At 47.0% G+C, this 24,700-nt stretch overlaps 1 pseudogene; it reads right to left on the bottom strand.

Moving 5' to 3' along the window:
- Nucleotides 1-24,700, bottom strand: part of LOC135561343 (inactive N-acetylated-alpha-linked acidic dipeptidase-like protein 2) — a 425,784-nt pseudogene that overhangs the window by 326,669 nt on the left and 74,415 nt on the right.

The raw sequence follows: 24,700 nt of genomic DNA, 5'->3' as shown, positions 1-24,700 counted from the left end.
CAAAGGACCCACCTGGACTGAGGGGTGCCTCATTACTGAGTAAGCTCAGGACCGAGGGGTAGCTCAGGACCGAGGGGTAGCTCAGGACCGAGGGGTAGCTCAGGACCAAGAGGTAGCTCAGGCAGGTTGACGGCTCTGGCGGATCCTGGCTGACTGGCGACTCTGGAGGATCCGGACAGACGGGAGACTCTGGAGGATCCGGATAGATGGGAGACTCCGGCGGCTCCGGACAGACGGGAGACTCCGGACAGACGGGAGACTCCGGCGGCTCCGGACACAGACTCCGGCTCCGGAGACTCCGCGGCCCGGACAGACGGGAGACTCCGGCGGCTCCGGACAGACGGGAGACTCCGGCGGCTCCGGACAGACGGGAGACTCCGGCGGATCCGGACAGACGGGAGACTCCGGCGGCTCCGGACAGACGGGAGACTCCGGCGGCTCCGGACAGACGGGAGACTCCGGCGGATCCGGACAGACGGGAGACTCCGGCGGCCCGGACAGACGGGAGGGGACAGGGGGAGACTCCGGACAGACGGGGGACTCCGGCGGCTCCGGACAGACGGGAGACTCCGGCGGCTCCGGACAGACGGGAGACTCCGGCGGCTCCGGACAGACGGGAGACTCCGGCAACACTGGAGAGGAGGAAGGCTCTGGCAGCGCTGGACAGGCGAGGCGCACTGTAGGCCTGGTGCGTGGTGCCGGCACTGGTGGTACTGGGCCGAGGACACACACCTCAGGACGAGTGCAGGGAGGAGAAACAGGGAGTACTGGGCTCTGGACACGCACAGGAAGCCTGGTGCGGGGGGCTGGTGCGTGGAGGTGGCACTGGATAGACCGGACCGTGCAGGCGCACTGGAGCTCTTGAGCACCGAGCCTGCCCAACCTTACCTGGTTGAATGCTCCCGGTCGCCCTGCCAGTGCGGTGAGGTGGAATAGCCAGCACTGGGCTGTGCAGGCGAACCGGGGACACCATGCGTAAGGCTGGTATCATGTACGCCGGCCCAAGGAGACGCACTGAGACCAGATGCGTAGAGCCGGCTTCATGGCACTTGGCTCGATGCCCACTCTAGCCCGGCCGATACGAGGAGCTGGCATGTACCGCACCGGGCTATGCAACTGCACTGGGGACAACGTGCGCTCCACAGCATAACACGGTGCCTGCCCGGTCTCCCTCGCTCTCCGGTAAGCACAGAAAGTTGGCACAGGTCTCCTACCTGGCTTCGCCATACTTCCTGTGTGCCCTCCCCAATAAATTTTAGGGGCTGACTCTCGGGCTTCCTACCGCGCCGCGGTGCTCGTTTCACCAACTCCATTCTCCTATAACTCTCCTCGCACTGCTCCCGCGAATCCCAGGCAGGCTCCGGCACTCTCCCTGGGTCGACCGCCCACCTGTCTATCTCTTCCCAAGTCGTATAGTCCAGATTCTACTCCCAAATCCAATAATCCTGACATCGCTGCTCCTCCTGCCGCTGCCTGTCACCACGCCACTTGGTCCTGTTGTGGTGGGTGATTCTGTCACGGCTTTCTTCCTGGGAAGGAGAGGCAGACCAAAACGCAGCGTGGTTGAAGTTCATGGTTCTTTAATAAGATACACTTAACATGAACAAACTACAAAACAATAAACGTGAAAACCGAAACAGTCCTAACTGGAGCATAAAACACAAAGACAGGAAACAATCACCCACAAAATACCCAAAGAATATGGCTGCCTAAATATGGTTCCCCATCAGAGACAACGATAAACACCTGCCTCTGATTGAGAATCACTCTAGGCAACCATAGACTTACCTAGACAACTAAACTGAACACAACCCCATTAACCTAATAAACCCCTAGACAAGACGAACACAATAAATCACCCATGTCACACCCCGGCCTAACCAAAATAATAAAGAAAACAAAGATAACTAAGGCCAGGGCATGACAATGTCCTACATGCTAGATTTTGAGTTATTTGCTAAATGTAGTTGTGAATAATACAAACCTTAGAATATATTAGAAATCTAAACATATATGGGCTGCATGATGCGACTATAGGATATTGATGATTGGAAAAAGTTGCTAAAAACCTTGAACTCTGTTCATTCCCTCAGGCTGCACATCCTGTTATCTCATCAAGTGATCATATTTTCACCCATCAGACATCATATTCTCAATTTAATATTTTCTTCACTAATATGTTAAATTAGTTTTGATTTAGAATAACCCATTATCAAATGGACAGGAACAGGTGTAAAAATAGATCTTTATGCATTCGAATAGTGAATGGAGGCCTCTTTCCCGGCAGATCGTTGTTCAATCATGATGGCTAGGTTTCTCCGGTTTTATTAAGCAGCTGAGATATAGTAGCTGCTTTCACACGGGATTGCATTTAGAAATGCCTGTGCTTATAAGAACACACCTTATTTCACTCCATGCATCAACCACTGACATTCTGCTGAAACTCTGTATGCAAGGGGCTCTCCAACCGTGTTCCTGCAACTACCCAGTGCTTCATTTGGGAAACCAAATTAAATCTGTTCGGGAACATCAATAGTAACATGTTTTTCACAACAAAACATATTTCATTAAACTGTTGACAGCTCCTCTCTCTGGGCGCTCAAGAAAGGAATGAAAGAGAATAGCACGACGGGGAGATATTCTGTAGCTAAAGGTAATGTCAGCCCATTAATTATGAAAATATAAAAAAATCTTTTGAAAATATAAAAACATCTTTTGAACATCTTTTTTTTCAAATTGATCCATCACATTGAGGTGAGTTTTAAAAGTATGATATTGTTTTGATGATAAGGATTTGACGTGATTTTCGCTTGTATCTGCATTGATGTTGGAGTGGTTACAGAGACAATAGAGTGTTGAGTATCATGCTGTTAGCGAGTTAGCCAACACATGTCCAGAGTGCGTCAAAGGAGATTACAGTGACAGTCACATGGAATTTGACTGTGGTCATGACTCATGACTGCCGGTGTGGTGGTAATATGGTCACCAGAACAGCCCTACACGGGCAACATCAGACCTGCAAGTCACAATATGCTGCTTCGTGAAGTGATTAGTAATTCCTACCAGAATCCAGCCAGAGGGAGGATATTCAACAATTTGAATATTTTAGCAACCACAACCTGTATTCAGAATTCATGCCCACCACAGCACAGCCTTAGTTAAAGTGGTAAATTATTTTAGAGCCAACACAGATGCCAAACCGCTCTCTGTCCTTTATAGTAAGTGCTGCATTCAACACTGTCGACCATGATGTCCTTCTGGACAGACTAGAGAGGTAGGTTGGCCTCTTCGGTCCAGTTCTAAATTGGTTTTGGACCAATTGAACCGGTCAAGAGTTTTTTCTATCACCCTTGGTGAACATAACTAGAAAATATAATATATAAAAATACATAAGGTCCACATGTTTCGATTTTGGGTTCGGAACTGTTCAGTTATGTTACCCCTTGGCAGCGTTATCAGAAAGCACAGCATGGATTTTCACTGCTTTGCACACGATACACAACACATTTCTGTGTCACCAGAGGATTTTAGCACAACAGATATATTATTAAGCTGTATTAGTGATTTAAATGCTTGGATGGCTCACAACTTTCTGCAGCTAAATCAAGACAAGCCTGAGGTACTTATTGTTGGAGCCAAAGCAAAGAGAGAATCTAGGGTCTGAACAAAATTTTGAATATAACATTAGAAATGTGACCAAAATAGCTTTTTAGCACCTGAGGAACATTGCCAAGGAAGGGACATTTCTCTCTCATGCTGACACAAAAAGATTAATTCACACTTTTTTTACAAGCAGGCTTGACTACTGTAATACTCTCTTGTCTGGTCTACCCAAGAAAGCCATTGGTCAACTGCAAAACATACAAAATGCTGCAGAAAGTGTACTGACCAAGGCCAGATGGAGAGCACACATTACACCGGTTTTAATGTCTTTGCACTGGCTGCCTGTGAGTTTTAAAATTAATTTAAGATTCTTCTATTGGTTTTTAAACCAATCCACAATTGTGTACCCCAATACATGTCAGACATGCTTTTAAGTTATGTACCCAGTAGGTCCCTCAGGTCCTCCGGCACTGGCCTCTTAACAATGCCAAAGCCTAGGACCAAGAGGCATGGAGAGGCAGCCTTTAGTTATTATGCCCCCAGCCTCTGGAATAGCATGCCAGAGAACCTGAGGGGTGCCGAAACTGTGGACATATTTAAAAGAGATCTTAAAACACATTTTTTTGCCTTGCTTTTTAGTTGTTCAGTTTGTGTTATTCTTCTGTTTGTTATCTTATATTTGTTGTGTAATAAATATTTCAGCCTTTAGATTCATCGTTTTTTTCCCTGTAAAGCACATTGCTTTGCATTCCCTGTCTGAAATGTGATGTATAAATTCTATTTGATTTGATTAAAACAAATGATTCTATATATCAACCTGTAAAAAAGCGATCTGGTCAATAATGATCATGAGGCCACTCCCATGTCTTTTACACTCTCGAATAACAATAAAACCACAACAACACCACACAGTTTATTCCACTGTGATTCAAATTCCTGGTGTTAACCCCACCAGAATCAACAGTCAGATATAACACTCACAACACTGAGATTTTAACACTTCAATAGGCAATGCATAGGCTAATAAACCTACTTGTTGGGTGCCCATTTGGTATCCAGCTGTTTAGTTAGGCCTAGTTAGGCCTAGTGTTATTGCCAACCATCAGCTAATACAGGAAATATTTTTCTGAATGACATTGAAGTGACAAACAGCTGTTTTGATAGGCCTACATACAGCAAAAACAGCCAGTATGGAAAATGGTGTTCGGAAGAATGTCCAGAATATCTTTGTCTCGTTCGTTGTGCCTGTGAGCCCTACATGTATGTAATTATTTGCTATTGTCTGCTTGATTTACAACAGGGTCTATAATATTTAACAGAGTAAGATATTGTGAAGGTATTGTGTTAATGTTTTCATATGTTACTGTGTGTCAGATTGGACACTGAGTCTAGGCTACTTTGCACAATTGTGTAGGATAGCCTAGGTTCCTCAAACTCAACTTGGGACCTCGAAGCCAGTTCCACTGCATTTTTTCCCTATTGTGCTCTAATCAGGGAATGACTTAGACCTTGGACACTTGGAAGATTAGTCCAAATGGGGACTAAAAGAGATCCAAATCAAATCAAATCCAAATCAAACACCAGGTAGGTGTAATTAATTATCAGGTAGAACATAAAACCAGCAGGCTCTGAACCTCATAGTTTCCTCAGACTCTTGTATCCTCTCCTTCTATTCTAACTCCCTTTCCTTTCATCTTTTCTTAGCCTAAATTCCTACGTATTTTCCTAGATCCCTTTCCTTTCCTCCTATCCTAACCCTATTTCCTTTTCTCCTTCTCTCCTTCTTTACAGAGGTGCAGACTGACATGTGCATGCTAAACTGCCAATGCACACTTTCTGCACATGTCTCCAATATGAAGGTGATACATATCTAACATGCATGTCAAAGTGTAAAACTATTTTCAGCAAGAATAGGATTAGCCTATCTGTAACCACACCTGTTAGCATAATTATTACTCTCCTCATTATCTGAAGAAATGTGTGTACTCCTTGATCCCTGGTCCAGTGACTGTCAAGCCAACGCACTTCTCAAACCAATGTAGAAAATTCAGGGGGTAGGCCCGACCGGGACTCAAACCCAGGTCCAGCGACTATCAAGGCAACACCTTAAACATTATGCCAAGAGGTCTAAAGAGGCCGCTAGGTGTCGGCTTAAGGTTGCTACAATATGTAGCCGGTGTCACTGTGCTGCTAACAGCTTAGCTTCCTCCCAGTAGCCCTCTGATTGCTAACCCACGTGACCGCCGCCTGACAAACAAACCAGATGATATTAAAAAATGTGTGCTTTATTACAAGAACATTGTTCTACAGTGTCATCATGACACATCATCTGATAAGACAGACATAATTATTTCATAATCATGCTGATATTTTAAATGACCATGAAAAAAAGATGATGAAAAAAGTTTACTCCCGTTGACTCAACTCCTTGTGAGAATGACTCAACTTCTTTTGAGTTTGACTTTTGTCAGCCTCAGTTGGTTTAGTGTCACTGGGACTTGGGGAAATCTGCATGCAGCTATGTTCCTGCATGGGCAGCAGTGTCTTTGGTGTACCGGTGTCTCGGTTGGACGGTCACAATACAGTAGATTAGATTAGAGAGAGAGATGTTATTATTCTTACATTCTAGAATCATGCTCATATTTGAAATGACCGTGAAAAAATGATCATGTTTTGCTGCCGCTGAGAATGACTCAAGCCATTGTGAGACTGACTTAACTCCTTGTTTGAATGACTCAACTCATTGTGATAATGACAACTCCTTGTGAGTGACTCAACTCATTGTGATAATGACAACTCCTTGTGAGTGACTCAACTCCTAGTGAGAATGGAAATGTCTCAAATCTTACTGAGACAGACTCAACTCCTTGTGATAATGACCTTTGTCAGCCTCAGCTGGTTTAGTGTCACCGGGACTTGGGGAAATCTGCATGAAGCTACAGTATGTTCCTACAGGGGCAGCAGTGTCTTTGGTGTACTGGTGTCTCGGGCGGTCTTAATTAGATTATTAAATTAGATTGATTAGATTTGATTAATATATTAGAGTAATATGTTAATAGATTAGATTAATAGATACATATCGGGGCAGCAGGGTAGCCTAGTGGTTAGAGTGTTGGACTAGTAACCGAATGGTTGCAAGTTCAAATCCCTGAGCTGACAAGGTACAAATCTGTCGTTCTGCCCCTGAACAGGCATTTAACCCACTGTTCCTAAGCTGTCATTGAAGATAAGAATTTGTTCTTAACTGACTTGCCTAGTAAAATAAATAAATGTATTAGATTAGATGAATAGACTTGATTAATATATTAGAATCATAGTTTAGATCAATAGATTACCTTTAGAGATTAGATAGATGTTAATATTCTTACAGTCTAGGGCAGTGTTCACCAACCTTTTCTGAGTCAAGTTCACTTTCGGAGTCAAAAAGCAAGCCAAGATCTGCCGCTCTGAAAGAAAAAAAAACTTGATTTAAACAATGTAATATTATCCTAATAAAAACAGTCTGTAGGAATGAGGTTTGTGCAGTAGGCCTAATACATTAGCACAGCATATTGTCTATATGCCTGACCTGCCAATATTGTTCTTTTCAGACCATATTATATTTCAAAATTCGAGCTTTGATAACAAAATAGATCAGTTGGTGTAGCACTTGCGATGCACAACTGAGCATAAATTGAAATAATTTGCTAATAATTCACTTTTTTATTTTTACTGGACTGGTGGTACCTGCATCTGATAGTCATGGTGCTTTCAAGACAACTGGGAAAAAACGAGGTCAAATTATGATGTCAGTGAACTTCAGGTCAGAAAGTCAAGAGTTCTAGAAAGATGCCTGAGTTTTTGAGTTGGATGACCGTTCAAAACTATTTTCCCCAGTCCGATCTATTTTTTTTCCGAGTTCGCAGTTGTCTTGAATGCATTGAAGTAGGAGATTTCCGAGTTCCCAATTGTTTTGAACACGACATTAGTCTCAGTGGAGGCAGGGAAGAGAGCAGCACAGGGTCCACCTCTCATGGTCCCTGCTCTCACCTTTCTTTCCTCTGGTGAGACTGACCAGAGAGAGGGGACACTTTCTTCCACCTGATGGTGAAACTCGAATTGCACCACATCTGCCTCAGGCACAAATTCATGTTGTTCCTACGACCAGAGAAAGTGAAATACTCCTTGATATTAAAATAGACACGATGAGCTGCTAGTAATAATAAAAATGCAGGGCTATCGATACACTTGGCTACTCATTCATTGCAGCTGCAGCGCAAGAGGCAATAGAGAGAAGTGCGTTTTATGTGTTGTAATAGTGTTGAATTAAAACAGTGTTGACAGTGCGAAATAAAACTTCAACATGAACTCACTCGTAAAACAGCAGCTCTTTGCTGTATTCTTTGACAGTATTGGCCAGAGCAGTAGGCACACTCGATTTAGTCACAGATCTCCCTGTTCACCAGGTAGGCAGAGATCGTCTTTTCAGACAAATTAAATTATTCAAAATGGGAACACTTTGCTTTCCCTGTGCGTGTAACAGTACTCTTCTTGCGTTGTGTACAATCAGTCATCGACACGGAACTCCAACATGTAACACCAGTCATGTAGATTTATTCTGATAGGAACGGCACAAAATTGCACGTCATGCAATGCACATCTCACCATCCAACTCTGCATTCACGCACGCTGGTTTGGTGCTTGTTCACTGGGCTAGTTACCAAAATAATACAATTACAATATACAATATAATATCTTTAACAATGTACCTGATAGGAACGGCACAAAATTGCACGTCATGCAATGCACATCTCACCATGCATTCACGCACTGTACAAAATATATTGTAATGACCTGACTAGATCATAAATGAACAATTGTCCAGACAGAGGCTTGAGTTTGCGAATTGACGGTTTATTGAACCAACTTTACCCAGGCTACTGTTTGGGCCGTAGCACACGCCAAATAGATGACAGATAACCCACAAGCCAATCGTGACCTTCTCTTGTGAAGCCCAGACGTAAGAGAGAGAGAACAAAGGCTGAACCTGGTCTTAACTTCCAATGCCCAACCCCCCTCCACGCCACTCCGCCAACCACCAGGATGCCCGGCATCAGAACATTCCAGGCATTCCCGTGATTGGCAGATAGCAGGTTGATTGACATGTCGGACCCCGCGAACACCGGGTACTGGTCAGTACAACACAACCACCTCCTAGCCTAGCACATAACACACAGCTGTCTGTGCGGGTCGCTACACAGCCCCCCACCACAAAGTCCCTCGTCCCCGAGGGAACAAACAAAGTCTCTGAAGCGACCCGGAGGTCTCCTTTGCCTGCGTGGCCGTGATGGTCGCAGAGTGCCCCTCTGGGAACCAGGGGATGAAGGCAGGGATATGGGGGACAAGGAAGCGGAACGGGTAATACAGTCCGTGGTTCTGGGGAACCACGCGGTGACACAGGGGGAGACAGGGGAGTGGGCTGTCTGGAGCCTTGTCTGCGGCACCTGAGGGTGGGTGCCTGGAGAATGTCATTGCCAGAGAGGGGAATTGTGGGGGTTCCTGGGGTTTGGGGAGAAGAGGCCCCTCTGTATGGGGCTAACCTGTCCCGGTGCAGTGCCACCTTTCTCCCCCTGGGAGGAAGCTGCACCCGGTACACAACCTCCCCTACCCTCTCCAGGACACTGCAGGGTCCCACCCAGTGACTGTCCAACTTGGGGCATCTGCCTTTTTTTTCCTTAGGGGCTGTAGACCCAGACCAGCTCCCCAGCCACAAAGTGCCTTCCCCGGGTGTGCACGTCATAGTTCCTTTTCTGCCTCACACCTGCATTCACCAGCTGCTCTCTGGCGAAGGTGTGGGCTGTCTCCAGGCGGTCCTGGAGTCTCCGGGCATACTCCGGCCCCGGAGGAACATGAGGGCTATCCAGGGGCCGACCAAACGCCATCTCCGCAGGGGTGCGGATCTCTCTCCCCAGCATGAGGAGGGCAGGTGTGCAGGAGGTGGAGTCTTGGACAGCGGAGCGGCATGCCATGAGGACCATAGGCAGGTGCTTGTCCCAGTCACGCTGGTGTTTGGAAGAGACGATGGCCAGCTGCTGTCCAAGCGTTTTGTTGAAGCGCTCCACAAGGCCATCACTTTGAGGATGGAGAGGAGTAGTGCGGGTCTTGTGCATGCCCAGCCTCTCACACATGGTGGCGAACACACGGGACTCAAAGTTTCTGCCTTGGTCGCTGTGGATGGACTCTGCAGCTCCAAACCTGCTGAACATCCCCGCTGTCAGGGCGTCGACGATGGTCTCTGCCTCCTGGTCAGGCAGAGCATAGGCCTCGGGCCATTTTGTGAAATAGTCCATGGCCGTGAGCACCCAGCGGTTTCCACTGTCTGTGGTGGGGAACGGCCCAACTACATCCACTCCCACCTTCTCCATGGGAGCCCCCACTGGGAACTGTTGGAGCTGAGCATGAGAGCGGCCTGGGGGCCCTTTCTCGCTGTGCAGTTGTCACAGCGGCGACAAAAGTCCTCCACATCCCTCTTGTGCTGCCCCCAGTAGAAGCCCTGACGGAGACGGCGCAGTGTTTTTGTGACCCCAAAGTGTCCAGTCCCCACCCCCCATGAGTACTCTGAGCACAGCCTCCCGCAATGCTTTTGGGACCACCACCTGCCACCTCTCCTCTCCCGTAGCTGACTCCTTCCATGCCCGCTGTAGCACGCCATCAGCCAGCCGCAGTCTCTCAAACTTCGACCACAACCCTTTGGTCGCGAGTGAGAGCGCTGTCACCTCTTCCCATGGTGGCCTCACCTGCGCCTCTACCCACTGTAGCACTGGCTGTAGGTCTGTGTCCCGTCCCTGCTGCTGCCGCCATTCAGCCACGTCGACAGTCTGCAGCTCACAGCAGACAGGCCCGCTCGCCCGACACACTGTGGCACAGACACCCTCCTCTGCCCGCAGCTCTCTCTCCCGTCCCTCTCTCCGTTCACAGTGGCGGCAGCCGTCTGCAGTACAGGGCCGACGGGACATGGCGTCGGCGTTGGAGTGGCGTGCCCCTGCCCTGTGCACCACCGTGAAGTCATACGGCTGAAGCTCCTCCAACCAGCGTGCCACCTGCCCCTCTGGCTCTCTGAAAGACATGAGCCACTGGAGAGCAGAGTGGTCAGTCCTTACAGTAAAGGGCAGACCACCCAGGTAGTACTTGAAGTGTTTGACGGAAGCCACAACAGCCAAGAGCTCCCGCCGGGTGACACAGTAGCGGCGCTCATGTTTGTCAAATGTTTTGCTGAAGTACGCCACCACTCTGTCCCCCTCTGGCCCCACCTCAATGCCCACATTGCTCGCGTCTGTGTCCAGGATAAAGGGCAAGGTGAGGTGAAGCACGGGGCCTCGATCAGTGCACGTTTGAGGGTGTTGAACGCCTCCTCACACTCCACTGTCCAAGTGAAAGCCTTGTCCTTCGGCAGCAGGTGGTTCAGTGGAGCAGCAACGCTTGAGAAGCCCCGTACAAACCTCCTGTAGTACGAGGCCAGGCCCAGGAAGCTCTTCAGCTGACGCTGGTCGGTGGGGGTGGGCCAGTCTCTGACAGCCCCTACCTTGTCCTCCATGGTGCTGATCCCCTCCTTCCCCACTCGGTGGCCCAAGAAGGACACCTCTCTCCTCATGAAGTGGCACTTCTCGGGGTGGAGCTTCAGACCTGCGGCAGCCACCCTCTCCAGCACACGCCGTAGCGCCCCCAGGGCTGACTGGAAGGAGCTGCCATGGGCCAGGATGTCATCGAGGTATACCAGACACTGCTGTCGGGGATGCCATCCAGCACCCTGTCCATCAAACGCTCAAAAGTAGCTGGAGCGTTGCACAGGCCAAAGCACAGGACCTTGAACTGCCAGTGTCCTCTGTTAGTGGAGAACGCAGTTTTGGCTCTGGCCTCTGGGGAGAGGGGCACCTGCCAGTAGCCACTGCGGAGGTCTAGTGAGGAGAACCAGGAGGACCCCTAACCAGGTCCAGCGACTCATCGATACGTGGTATGGGGTATGAGTCCTTCCTGGTTACCTCATTCAGCCGCCTGTAGTCCGCACAGAACCTCAGCTTGCCCCCTTCTTCGGAACCATGACGACTGGCGCCGCCCAGGGGCTGTCTGAGGGCTCAATGAAGTCTGCCCGCTGCATCTCCAACACAGCCTTGTCTGCCGCCTCCTGGCGTGCCAGCGGGATACGGCGGGGACGCATCTTGATGGGTCGAGCATCACCTGTGTCGATCTCATGCTGCACCAGAAGAGTCTGACCCACCTCTTCCTCACTCAACGCAAAGCTGTCTCTGAATTCAAACAGCAACTGCCACAACCGTTCCTGCTGCTCAGGGTCAAGACCAACACAGTTCCTCCCCCATATCTCCCTCACTGCAGACAGTGTCCTCTCCTCTCCCATCTGGGGTAGCTGGGCTGGGGGTGCGGCCCGGGCTCACAGAGGGCTGTGTCATGGAGGTAGCTGGGGGAATGTAACACACCGCCGTAGGTGACAGGGGGACTGGGGAAAAGTCACACACAGCTGTGGGGAGGGGGCGCAGCCATGAGTCTCTGCTGCTTTAACTGTTGGAGTAAAGGGTTTGTTGGGTTGAGTGAATGTGACATTAGGGGGGCCATGGTGACTTCCGTCCCTCCCAGGAAGCTCAGTGTGCCCCTATTTAGGTCTAACTGGCAGCCTGTGCTCCTAAGAAAGTCCAACCCCAGGATACAAGGGTCCTGCACAGCCGCCACCCACACAGGATGACGCACAGTCCTGCCCCTACTGTCAGAGTCATTATTCCCTTCCCTTTCATGGGTGCCAGCTCACCTGTGACTGTGCGGAGCTGCACAGTTGTAGGCTCACACTGAGTCCAACCTGGCACAATATCTGGCCTCACCAGGGTTACTGTGGACCCAGTGTCCACCAGGGCGGAGCAGGGCACCCCCTCCACAGTGACAGGGACATGACAAAGTCCCCAACACAGGTCCGGCCCACCACAACAACAGGCTCCCTCCGCTTGCCCTCGTCTGCTTCTGGGGGAAGTGGAGCCTTGCTTCCCCGTCTGTGCCGGTGGGCTCCTCCTGAAGATGATGGTGGTTGGGATAGAAAGCCAGGGGTCCGCACTACCCGGTCTATGCGGACCCCGAGCCGTTTCCCTGAGCTCTGGGGGACATGGGGCAATCTCGGCGCAGATGGCCTGGCTGGCCACAACCCCAGCAGACCCTGGGACCAGGGCTTGTGTTTCGTGCCGCCTGTAGCGACACAGCCCGAATGAGTTCTGTCATTTCGGCCACCCAAGCAGGCTTTTCCGGCTCCGGGCTGCTCTGCCCCCCAGCTCGCACAGAGGGTGTGTGTCCCTGCACCCCCACCAAAGCCCCAGCTGAAGCGCCAGCCCACACCAGCTCCCTCTCCAAAGCCATCTCCAAGGCTGTCTGCAATGACTCAGGATGAGCCAGCTGGGTCTGTATGCGCAGCTCCGTAGGGGAGAGCGCCTGTATGAACTGGTCCCGTGCTAGCTCGCTCTGCACGGAGGGGGGCATGTGAGCATATGCCCGCCGAGAGAGGCTCTCAATGTCATTAGCTAGCACCCGTAGAGGCTCTCCAGGCTGCCTGCGTCTATTCCTCAGTTCGGAGCGCAGTAGCCCGGGCTGTACACACTGTCCATAGCGCCTCCTCAGTGCTCCCACTAGAGCACCATAATCATGCCTGTCCTCGGGGCTAATCAATATCAAACAGGACAGAGCTTCATCCGTGAGGCATAAAGCCAACTGCAGTGCCCTTTCTTCATCCGACCACCCCTAAAATGAGCTAACAGTTCAAACTGAGCATGAAAAGCTTCCCAATCCGCCTTACCGGAATACTTGGGTCTTAACAGATACGGACGCAGCCGGGAACTGGGCGCCGCCATGTTTGTTTACATCCTGAGCCCCAGATTCCTCGTCACGCCGCGTCGACGTCGCCACTTCAGTCCGGCCACCAGAATTCGCGCGAAATACACTCGACGAAGCACTCATGCCCGCTTCAGCCACCATCACTCTAACGTCCTCCCTCAAGCGGCCTCTGCGCTCCGACGCCCTGGCGATCTCCTCAGACAGAACCCCGACGTCCATTCACACGCACCTCCTTGGCCATAATCGTCCCCTACCTCCACCTTCACTTTCGGATTCCCTCGAAGCATTTTCAATCCCCGTTCTCACCTACGGTAGCTAGCCACATAAGTCAGCTAGCTAGCTGGCTAACTTGTATCAACGTTTTTACTTCTGACACCAATGTAATGACCTGACTAGATCATAAATGAACAATTGTCCAGACAGAGGCTTGAGTTTGCGAATTGACGGTTTATTGAACCAACTTTACCCAGGCTACTGTTTGGGCCGTAGCACACGCCAAATAGATGACAGATAACCCACAAGCCAATCGTGACCTTCTCTTGTGAAGCCCAGACGTAAGAGAGAGAGAACAAAGGCTGAACCTGGTCTTAACTTCCAATGCCCAACCCCCTCCACGCCACTCCGCCAACCACCAGGATGCCCGGCATCAGAACATTCCAGGCATTCCCGTGATTGGCAGATAGCAGGTTGATTGACATGTCGGACCCCGCGAACACCGGGTACTGGTCAGTACAACACAACCACCTCCTAGCCTAGCACATAACACACAGCTGTCTGTGCGGGTCGCTACAATATGAACCCCCCCCCCCCCCCCCCCACAAGACACAGTAAGTTGCTAGCTAGTACTGGCGGGGATTCTCTACAACAAAATGCACAACAAATACTCTCCAAAAACCGCTGCATCTTATGTGTGATGTTCGAATAACATTTACAAACAATTTGCTATAAATTGTACATTTAAATCATCACTTGAGAGTATAAAAATCACTTTTGATGTACAGTGCTTTGCAACCAACAACTTACCGCTGGTTTGGTGCTTGTTCACTGGGACGATTCTAACTGGAACATCCCCCCTCGTAAGCAAGCTACGCAAACCAGCCAATAAGATGCCATGTTGAGTAGGTGAAGGCAAGACCAACTCAAACCAAAAACCCATTGGCTCAACAATAAAGTGGCAAGGGGAATCACCAATATAACCCTGTTACATGCGCAGGGCTTCTGAATGAAGTACAGTTACTGACAACAGCACAACACGGAAAAAAGGAGTGCAAGCCTTTATGCCTTTATCGTTGGCTTTCCTCCAGAAATGTTTGGTGATCTAATGTTTGGTGATCACGATCGTCAAGTTGATGACCACTGTTATAGAATCATGCTCATGTTTTAAATGACCATAAAACATTTTTTATAATGTTTTACTGCCGCTGACTCCTTGTGAGATTGACTCAACTCCTTGTGAGAATGACTCAACTAGTGCGAGAACAACTCAACTCCTTGTGAGTGACTCAACTTCTTGTAAGAATGACTCAACTCCGTGTAAGAATGACTCAACTCCTTGTGAGTGACTCAACTCCTTGTGACAATGACTCATTTTACTGAGACTGAAAGTGTCCTAATATGGACACCATACTTGTGTTCTGAGCTGTTTTAACAGCTGTGCACCATCTTTGACATTAAATCTAGCCCGTTTGTGGCCTCTCTCCATTTGGAGAAGGAATTGACAGCCAAGAAGCTTCTTTGGTTTCAGTAGCCAGTATGTCCAAACTGTTTTTATTTTTTTGTTCTTCCTCATCCCTGGAGACATTACCCTTAATCTGATTTTGAGATTACTTATTTCAGTTGGTGGGGATGAGAAATGGACTGTATCCTGGGAATAATAAGTGAGAGAGTGTCTCAGGGAGATAAAGAATTGCATTAGTGGCACAAACAGAGGGAAAATCCACTTCTTCCCAAACATCAGGTTGACTATGATATACTGTAGTTCATAATAACACAATATATTCCACCCTTCTATTTATGTATAGTCAATCACCAAACACACAATACTGAACACTGACTAAATAAAGGTCATTGTAGCCTACTAGCATCATGCACAAATCCATTTCCACAAATAAGGTGGAAAGAGAGGAGCCATCTAAGCAGCACACCACATTTAAGTCATTTACATTTAAGTCATTTAGCAGACGCTCTTATCCAGAGCGACTTACAAATTGGTGCGTTCACCTTAAGACATCCAGTGGAACAGCCACTTTACAATAGTGCATCTAAATCTTTTAAGGGGGGTGAGAAGGATTACTTTATCCTATCCTAGGTATTCCTGAAAGAGGTGGGGTTTCAGGTGTCTCCGGAAGGTGGTGATTGACTCCGCTGTCCTGGCGTCGTGAGGGAGTTTGTTCCACCATTGGGGGGCCAGAGCAGCGAACAGTTTTGACTGGGCTGCACGGGAACTGTACTTCCTCAGTGGTAGGGAGGCGAGCAGGCCAGAGGTGGATGAACGCAGTGCCCTTGTTTGGATGTAGGGCCTGATCAGAGCCTGGAGGTACTGAGGTGCCGTTCCCCTCACAGCTCCGTAGGCAAGCACCATGATCTTGTAGCGGATGCGAGCTTCAACTGGAAGCCAGTGGAGAGAGCGGAGGAGCGGGGTGACGTGAGAGAACTTGGGAAGGTTGAACACCAGACGGGCTGCGTCATTCCACCAACTGAAACTTCTCAGTATTCATACCTTGGATGTTGTGTTCCAAGATAATTGCATTATTTACTTTTGGGGCACCCTATGCTATTAGTTGATGTGGGCGATATACTGAGGATAAAACTATTTAATTTACCAGTTTTATTCTCTTTATCTAAACATTCTGAGTTGCCACAATATCCCTTCTCCCCATAGAGCATCACTTTGTGAGAGAGATTGCAGGATTCCCTCTGTGCCCCAAAAGTAAATAATGCAATTATCTTGAAACACAACATCCAAGGTATGAATACTGAAAAGTTTCAGTTGGTGGCTGAATGCGTGATCACAATATTACTTGAGGTTACAATATGGTGTCTCTTTTTCCAAGAGAATCTGAGCTCTGCTGTTGGCCCTGCTGCCTGAAAAATAAATGTGTCTAAATAATAAATACACAAAACCCCAAAATCTGTTTAGGAGTCAGATTAACTTAGTTTCCACTGAACTGAGGCATCTTTCTGACACAAATATACATATATGCCATGATCCTTGGCACCAAAACAATATCTTGCCGCCAGAGGTTTGTCGGCATTTCATTTAACATTAATACCTGCTTGCGCCCTCTCCCTTCCCTGTCAGCTATACACAGCCGGGCTTGGAGTGAACAAGGCTGCTTGTTACTAGTGGGGATACAGTATGCTACAATGTTTGGCAGGAAGACTGTCTTTGCTAGAAGGATGCAGGTCCCTAAGGGTCTGTTCCAGGAAAGCCCACATCTGTTTCCTAAGAATGTCAAACTTCCACTCAGACTGAGGAAGACTTTCCGAGGGGGCAACAGGTTTTTTTGGCTGAGCGATCGACAGCAATCAATGTGCTCTAAATCACCTTTGCATGACCTGGGAGAGCCTCTTTCTTAGAGAAACGCTTCCAAATGAATGTCATTTTAATGCAAATCCCTGACTCTCACCACCTTGTCTACTTAGTGTTCTGCTGCTGCTGCTGCTGCTGTGCATAATGCCTCTACACTAACAAGATGCATTACCTGTAATATTATACACTCTCTCTCTAAACAATTTGCAGGCATTGAGGCAAAACAGGGAGTAATGGGGTAATTGGTGTATGTGTGAGAGCCTGGATCTTCTTAGCCGTGATGTCCCTCAGCAGCTCCTACAGGTGGTCTGTGTGCCTGGGTATTTTGGGGTGGGCTGGTCTGTGGGTGTAGTGGCCTATCAGAAACCCCAGGATAAAGAGCCCTACACCAGCCAGCATGTACCTGACCAGGCTGCAGCTGCTCCTCCACTGGCACTTGGGTGGAGCCCTGGTGAAATGGGAGATGCAGTTGGTGTCCTTCTGCAGACGCTCAAACCTTCCATGCGGTGACACTGACACAGAGGGCTGGATGGGCTCCAGGTGCATGTCTAGATCAGCACGGTTGGAGTTGTCCACAGTCCGATTCTCCATACACGCCAACTGGAAGTGATCCAAGCTTAGGCCAGGGTTCTGAAGCTCAGGGAAACCGCCTAGCTCTTTTTATTTGTATTTTTATTTCATCTTTATTTAACCAGGTAGGCCAGTTTAGAACAAGTTCTCATTTATAACTGCGACCATTCCAAGATAAAGCAAATTAGTGCGACAAAAACAACAACACAGGGTTACACATAAACAAACGTACAGTCAATAACACAATATAAAAATATATGTACAGTGTGTGAAAATGTAGAAGAGTAGGAAGGTAAGGCAATAAATAGGCCATTGAGGCGAAATAATTTCAATTTAGCATTAACACTGGAGTGATAGATGTGCAGAAGATGATGTGCAAGGAGAGATACTAGGGTGCAAGGTAGTTGGGTGGGCTATTTACAGATTGGCTGTGTACAGGTACAGTGACCGATAAGCTGCTCTGACAGCTGATGGTGAAAGTTAGAGAGGGAGAAATAAATCTCCAGCTTCAGTGATTTTTGCAATTCGTTCCAGTCATTGGCAGCAGAGAACTGGAAGGAAAGGCAGCCAAAGGAGGTGTTGGCTTTGGGGATGACCAGTGAAATATACCTACTGGAGCGCGTGCTACGGGTGGGTGTTGCTATGGTGACCAGTGAGCTGAGATAAGGCGGGGCTTTACCTAGCAAAGACTTATAGATGAATATGTAGCGAGGGCCAGCCAACGAGAGCATACAGGTCGCAGTGATGGGAGGTAAATGGGGCTTTGTTGACAAAACGGATGGCACTGTGATAGACAACATCCAGTTTGCTGAGTAGAGTGTTGGATGATATTTTGTAAATGACAAAACCAAATGTCAAGGCTCTCACAGTCTCACATCAGAATAAGAAGTTCATCCATGTTTCTCAAACATCAAATTTCGAACTGTTTTAGTTTTAGTTTAGTTTTTTGTTATTTTACTTGTATTATGGGTGACCTGACTGTGGGAAACTCTGCTGTAGCTCCTTCTCCAGGTCCCACTCCAGGTCTAGTGCTGAGGCTTGCAGCGCCTCCCTCTCCAGAGACACTACGTGGGCTGCACGCACCTTTCTGTTCCCAATGCCTTTACCTGAACACATACAGATTACACAGAGGTCGCAAGTCAGATCAAATGTCCTTTGTCGCATGCTGTAAGGGGGTTCGTACTGGCAGCAGAGAAGTCAGACGCATGAGAGCAAGAACTGTGTTTCCAAACGGCGCAGTTTAATAACTAAATAAAACACCCGGAAAACAGAACAATCAAATAATGGGTACATAGTCCGATGCACACCAGGACAGATGTGCACAAGCACTTACAATAAACAATCACCGACAAGGATATGGGGGGAAACAAAGGGTTAAATACACAATGTGTAATTGATGGGATTGGAACAAGGTGTGATCGAAGACAAGACAAAACCAAAGGAAAATGAAAAGAGGATCAGCGATGGCTAGAAGGTCGGTGACTTCGACCGCCGAACGCTGCCGGAACAAGGAGAGGGACCAACTTCGGCGGAAGTCGTGACACATGCTTCATAAACAATAGGTTCGGACTGACATCGAAATGCTTACTTGCAGGTCCTTTTCAACAATTCAAAGTTAATACATAAAGACATAAACTAAAGATAGAAATAGTGACACGAGGAATAAATACGCAGTGAATACCAAGTAACAATAACAAATAAGAATAACATGGCTATATACAGGGAGTACCAGTACTGAATCGATGTGCATGGGTACGAGGTAATAGCTATAGGAGTAAAGTGACTGGGCAACAGGATAGATAATAGATAGTATAAGCAGCATATGTGGTGTGTGAAAGTGTGTGTGTGTGTGTGGCATCAGTATGCATGTGTGCATGTGTTATGTGTGTGTGGGCGTGTGTTGGGGTGTGAGTGTAAGTATGCGTGAGTGTGTGGGTAGAGTCCGGTGTGTTTGCATTGAGTCATGCAAGAGAGTTTGTGCAAAAAAAGATTCAATGCAGGTAGTCTGTGTAGCCATTGGATTAGTCTTGTTAAAGAGTCTTACGTCTTGGGGGTAGACGCTGTTCAGGGTCATGTTGGTTCCAGACTTTGTGCACTGGTACTGCTTGCTGTGCGGTAGCAGAGACAACAGTCTATGTCTGGTGTGTTTAACAATTTTTGGGGCCTTCCTCCGACACCGCCTGGTATAGAGTTCCTGGATGGCATGGAACTCTGCCCCAGTCCTACCACCGTCGTCTTGTCAGCAAGTCTTGCGCGGTGTTGGAGTCGTGCGCGGCCACACAGTTGTAGGTGAACAGGGAATACAGGAGAGGAATAAGCACACACACCTCTGAGGCCCCCCGTGTTGATGGTCAGCATGGTGGATGAGTTGTTGCCTATCCTCACCTCCTTATGGGTCGACCCATCAGGAAGTCCAGGATCTAGTTGCAGAGGGAGGTGTTCAGTACCAGGGTCCTGAGCATGGACGGGACTATGGTGTTGAATGCTAAGCTATAGTCAATGAACAGTATTCTTACATAGGTATTCCTTTTGTCCAAGTGGGTGAGGGCAGTGTGAAGTGCAATAGCAATTGCGTCGTCTGTGGATCTGATGATAGTGTTGATGTGAGCCACGACCAACCTTTCAAAGCATTTCATGGCTATAGACGTGAGTACTACGGCGTGATAGTCATTTAGATAGTATTGGTATTACAGACCAGAAATAGTTTGAAAATGTCACTGAATACACTTGCCAGCTGATCAGCGCATTCTCTGAGTACTCATCATTCTCTGAGTACTCTGAGTACTCTGAGTACCCGTCTGGCCCCACGGCCTTGCGACCTGTTTATAGATCTTACTCACATTGGCAAGATCACACAGTCAACCAGGACAGCTGGTACTCTCATGCATGGTTCAGTCTTGCTTGCCTCGAAGCGAGCATAGACTGCATTTAGTTCATCCGGTAGGCTCGCGTCGCTGAGCGTACGGTCATTGTGGGGACGACTTTGTCGATGCACTTATTAATGAAGCCGGTGACTGATGTGGTAAACTCCTACATGGTACTGGATGAATCCTGGAACATAATCCAGTCTGTGCTAGCGAAACAGTCCTGCACTGTGGCTTAACATCTGCTTTATCGGACACCTTCTGTATTGAGCACGTCACTGTTACTTCCTGTTTGAGGTTTTACTTGAAAGCAGGAGGACATAGTTAATGTCTGATTTGCCAGAGGGAGGGCTAGGGAAGACCTTGTATGCATTTCTGTGTGAAATAATGCTGATCTAGAGTTGTGTCGCCTCTAGTTGCACAGGTGACATGTTGGGACAAATGAGGTAAAACAGATTTCAGTTTTGCTGCATTAATGCCAGACAGAACACCCTAATTGGGGCGACAGGGTAGCCTAGTGGTTAGAGTGTTGGACTAGTAACTGGAAGGTTGCAAGTTCAAATCCCTGAGCTGACAAGGTACAAATCTGTCGTTCTGCCCCTGAACAGGCAATTAACCCACTGTTCCTAGGCCTTCATTGAAAATAAGAATTTGTTCTTAACTGACTTGCCTTAAATAAAGGTAAAATAAATGGGGGAAAAAGTTTATCTTAATCATATCACAATCAACTTCTACCAGTTGAATGCAGACACATATGAAGACAAAAAATTGTCAAAATAATATATAAACTATCTAAAATATGCAAATGAGGTGATATCATTATATGTGTGCATATTTGCATACCACACATATACATTTGACTGGACATTGGATTGGACTTGTCCAGAGCAGATTGTGGATTAATACATTTTTCGTCTTTCTATTTGTAAAATACTTAAGCAATTTGCCTTCAAATAAATGTTATCTAAAATAATAAATGGACAAAATATCAACATTTCCCTCTAGGCACACACAATTTGATAAATACAGATGCTTCTGAAGCTGAGAAAAATGTTTTGGGGTGTGGTAGGAGTCTGACTTTCGGGAAATGACATACAAATACACTAAAAGTCAAAAGCCTATTTTTTTTATTTAACTAGGTTTGTCAGTTAAGAACAAATTCTTATTTACAATGACGGTCTAGGAACAGTGGGTTAACTGTCTACTTCAAAAGCAGAACAACATATTTTCACCTTGTAAGCTCGGGGGATTCGATCCACCAACCTTTTGGTTACTGGCCCAACGCTCTAACCACTAGGCTCCTGCCACCCCATCACCATCTCTTCAAAATAAGTCACTAAATGTAATCCAGTTTGTAAAATTCTCTATGAAATGGGCTTTGGAATTGTGTCATTCAATGTAGTCAGCTTTGACATTTTTTCATGTACAGTGCATTCGGAAAGTATTCAGACCCTTTTGCTTTTTCCACATTTTGTTACATTACAGCCTTATTCTAAAATGTATAGCATAAATATTTTTTCTCCTCAATCTACTACACACAATGCCTCATAATGACAAAGTGAAAACAAGTTTTTATACATTTTTGTTAATGTATTAAAACCGTCAGAGCAAAAACCAAGCCATGAGGTCAAAGGAATTGACTGAAAGAGCTCTGAGACAGGATTGTGTTGAGGCACAGATCTGAGGAAGGGTACCAAAAAATGTCTGCAGCATTGAAGGTGACCAAGAACACAGTGGCCTCCACTGTTCTTAAATGTGGAAGAATTTTGGAATGACCAAGACTCCTAGAGCTGGCTGCCCGGCCAAACTGAGCAATCGGGGGAGAAAGACATTGGTCAGCGAGGTGACCAAGAACCCGATGGTCACTCAGAAGGAGTTTCAGGGGTTTCTCTGTGGAGATGGGAGAATCTTCCAGAAGGACAACCATCTCAGCAGCACTCCACCAGGGCTTTCTGGTAGCGTGGCCAGATGGTAGCCACTCTTCAGTTAAAGGCACATGACAGCCCGCTTGGAGTTTGCCAAAAGGCACCTAAAGACTCTCAAACCATGAGAAACAAGATTATCTGGTCTGATGAAACCAAAATTGTACTATTTGGCCTGAAATGCCAAGTGTTATGTCTGGAGGAAACCTTGCACCATCCCTACGGTGAAGCATGGTGTTGGGAGTATCATGCTGTGGGGATGTTTTTCAGCGTGTGGGAGACTAGTCAGGATTGAGTGAAAGATGAATGGAGAAATCCTTGATGAAAATCTGCTCTGGAGCGCACAGCCAACCGCCAAGACAATGCAGGAGTGGCTTCAGGACAAGTCTCTGAATGTCCTTGAGTGGCCCAGCAAGAGCCTAGACTTGAACCCTAGGGAGTTTTTCCTAGCCACCGTGCTTCTACACCTGCATTGCTTGCTGTTTGGGGTTTTAGGCTGGGTTTCTGTACAGCACTTTGAGATATCAGCTGATGTACGAAGGGCTACATAAATAAATGTTATTTTATTTTATATGAACCCGATCGAACATCTCTGGAGAGACCTGATACAACCTGACAGAACTTGAGATGATCTGCAAAGAAGAATGGGAGAAACTCCCCAAATACAGGCGTGCCAAGCTTGTAGCATTATACCCAATAAGACTGGAGGCTGTAATCGCTGCCAAAGTGCTTCAACAAAGTACTGAGAAAAGTGTCTGTATACGTAAGTAAATGTGATATTTCATCTTTTTATTTTTAATAACTTTGTAAACATTTCTAAAAACCTGTTTTTGTTTGTCATTATGGGCTATTGTGTGTATATTGATGAGGGGAAAAAACAATTGAATACATTTTAGAATAAGTGTTAAGGTTTTCTTCCGTCGTAAGAGAGGAGGGCCAAAATGCAGCGTGGTTATTCATAAACATCTTTAATAAAGATTAAAATACGAACAAAATACAAAAACCATAAACGTGAAAAACCTAAACAGCCCTATCTGGTGCAACAAACACAGAGACAGGAACAAACACCCACGAAATACCTAAAGAATATGGCTGCCTAAATATGGTTCCCAATCAGAGACAACGATAAACACCTGCCTCTGATTGCGAACCACTCTAGGCAACCATAGACTTTCCTAGAATACTACACTGAACACAAACCCATCAATTTACAAAAACCCCTAGACAAGACAAACACATAATCATCCATGTCACACCCTGGCCTAACCAAAATAATAAAGAAAACACAGAATACTAAGGCCAGGGCGTGACAATAAGGCTGTAAAAGTAACAAAATGTGGAAAAGTCAAGGGGTCTAAATACTTTCCGAATGCACTGTATGTCCATTTTAAAGTGGTTAAAATTCATTGAAATGTTGATGACGGTAGCATGAAGTAAAGATAACATACATTTTTTTAATCAACTTTTACTTTTTGAAAATACTCATAAAAATTGGCCAAAATATCCCAAAAATCTCAAAATGAATAGGTAGATGCGAAAAATGTATTTCAGCCTGTGGTGCCTGGTCTGAAAAAGACCGCCCATGAGAAATGCTGCCTATGAATGTGCAAGTTTCTCTTTTGTGTATGGGCCTATACAGCTTGTTGTATAGTCTTAGTGCCAGAATTTGTTTGTGGTGTAAATACACAGCTACGAAAAATATAGATGAAAACTATCTTTGTAAATAGTATGGACTGCAGCTTATCATGAGTTATTCTAACTCAGGCAAAACTCGAGACTTCATTAACATTAGAGATTGTGCAGCAGCTGTTGTTAACACAGAGACACAACCCTCCTCCCTTCATCTTACCCGAGTCTGCCGTCCGGTTTTGACTATGCTTAGAAAAACCAGCAAAGCGTATATTACCCATGTCCTTGTTCAGCCACGACTCTGAGAAACATAGCATATTACAGTACATATTTTTAGGCCCCATCGAATGGAGATCAACCAGTTCCTTCTCCAGTGACTGCACGTTCGTGCGGCAGGGTAGCCTAGTGGTTAGAGCGTTGGACTAGTAACCGAAAGGTTGCAAGTTCGAATCCCCGAGCTGACATGGTACAAATCTGTCGTTCTGCCCCTGAACAGGCAGTTAACCCACTGTTCCTAGGCTGTCATTGAAAATAAGAATTTGTTCTTAACTGACTTGCCTAGTAAAATAAAGCTACATTTTTTTTTTTTAAAGAACAGAAGGCAATGGTGGTCTAATTGCTCGCTGTCTCTGTTGTTATCCCAGGTTAACAAGAGCCCTAAATGAGGGGTTGGCTAAAAGATAATCAACCAAATTGATTAGCTAAACCTTTCAGTAGGC

Source organism: Oncorhynchus nerka, linkage group LG17 (assembly GCF_034236695.1).
Source record: "Oncorhynchus nerka isolate Pitt River linkage group LG17, Oner_Uvic_2.0, whole genome shotgun sequence".
Taxonomy (NCBI): domain Eukaryota; kingdom Metazoa; phylum Chordata; class Actinopteri; order Salmoniformes; family Salmonidae; genus Oncorhynchus; species Oncorhynchus nerka.
This window is presented reverse-complemented; position numbering and strand designations above follow the sequence as displayed.